Source organism: Plasmodium gonderi (genome assembly GCF_002157705.1).
Source record: "Plasmodium gonderi DNA, contig: Pgo-contig_399, whole genome shotgun sequence".
Lineage (NCBI taxonomy): Eukaryota > Apicomplexa > Aconoidasida > Haemosporida > Plasmodiidae > Plasmodium > Plasmodium gonderi.
In genome coordinates, this window is record NW_021629288.1 from 7,050 (window position 1) to 9,319 (window position 2,270).

The window sequence follows — 2,270 nt, forward strand, 5'->3', positions numbered from 1 at the left end:
TGTATTATACACAAGAATATACCACATTCGTTTTTTAGTGATTTGTCCTTTTCCGTGTTGTCTATATTCTTACTTATAGAAATTTTTACACAATTTTTAAGGAGCCGTAATTTATATAAAATAAAAATGAAAACAGTTCTGGTTATTATATTTATACCTTATAAATCTACATAGATAATAATTATCGTTTTATAGTTATTTATTTAACATCATATATGTAATAATGATTTAGGACCCATTCAATTTCTGTAAAATGTGTATGATCCGAGAAATTTACAAAAAAAATGTGTGTAAAAAGGAATATGTATATATAATTGAAGATAATGTATATTAACATTATTTTATTTATATTCCTTAAATTTTTTTTAATAATATAATATTTATAGAAAATTATATGATTTATCAGGCACGTTTTCATGCGATTATGTAGAAGAAGCTCTTCAGCTATATATATTTAATTATTTAAAACTGTAAATTAATTATTTGAAATTCCATACATGGTAATTTAATGTAAAAATAATATAAATCTCTTCAAGTGCATTATTTTATTTATGCATATATTAAATAATCATGGTACGTTTCAAATGTTTTATATGATATTTGTGCTATATCATATGAATCTAGTGAAATATAAAAATTAAATTTGTTTTCATTTAAATATATAGATGTATAATTCTTAATATTATGAAAAATTATAAACGTGTAATTGTTTTTTATATCTATTATTTTGCTTAGCAATAAAGGTAATATAAATGTCTCTATAAACCTTATTAACTAAAAGTTACAATAATGAATATATCACATATTATTATGCCTTATATATATATATATTATATTGATATATCACATTTTACCTAAGTGTCCTTTCACAATTATTACATTAAATTTGTATATGTATGTAAAAATATTTATTAAAAACATTTTAATTTTAATCATTGATCATTTAAATATGCTTAATATATTTAGGTTTCTAGACATAATATAGATATACACTATATAAATAAATGGAATAGTTTTCTTATAAATCCTAATAAAAAAGATAAATAAACAAAATATATCTACAGAACATACATTTAAGAACTATTTATTGACACAATTTAAAACATTATATTACATCTATATTATAAGGTGTATATATATATCATATATATCTTCTTTTTGAATAAACCCTTTTATATTGACTCTAAAGAATTGCCTTTTAATTTTTATGTATATCATATAATTTAATTGTCTTTTATTCATAATAAAATACAACCCCCAATTCTTATATTATCAATGGCTCAAAAAAATTATCTCGTAATTTATTTATGACATTATTCATTTATGTACATATTAATCAAATACAAATATAAGTAAAAAAACATTGTCCACATCAAAAGGATTACACATCAGATGTATTATATATTTTTTCATTTTTTTCTTATGTTTACCTATTAAATATGCGAATATCGTATCATGTTGATCTTACATAATGTTAAAATATTTATTCTAATAAAATTAGAAGTTCACACTAGAATGTCATACATATATAATGTTAAAAATTAAGTAATAGTCAAAATATCATCAAGGAAAATAAATGTAAAAGATTTTTCTCTTTTCGTGATAACATAAATTTCTTATTATAATAATAATCAATATGAAACTGTTAATTTTTATATTATTTCGTTAAGGCACTTTTACAATAACTATTTCTGTAAATAATATTATGCTTTGTATATGAGTTGTCTCAACATATTATGTTTTTATATACCATTATTTAAATTTAATTATTAAGAAAAATATATACAAGTACTATATTTACTTTTGTAATATATTTATTCCATAAAAAGTTATTGTATATTGATTTTACTATTGAAAATATACTCTAACAAATTGATAGTAGAATTAAATACTATAAAATAAAAATACATAATATATTATGCATTCTCTTGTATTACGTATTATAAATATATATAACATGTATTGTAAGATAAAACATATATTTTTTACCGCATTTTCAGTGAAATATCAGTCATTTATAATATTATGCAATGAATATATAATGTATTTTAAAATTATTTAACAACATAATCCTTATATGTAATGTGTTATATGTACGAGATATTTTTTTGTACATACCTATATAATATTTTCCATTAAAATATGTTAAAAAAAAAATATTTAATAAGTGCTATTGTCTTTTATGTAAAATATTTATTCTTTTGCATCTTTATGCAATGTACACTCAGATTTTTATAAAATATACCTTCAATATATAAAATGCTAAGTAC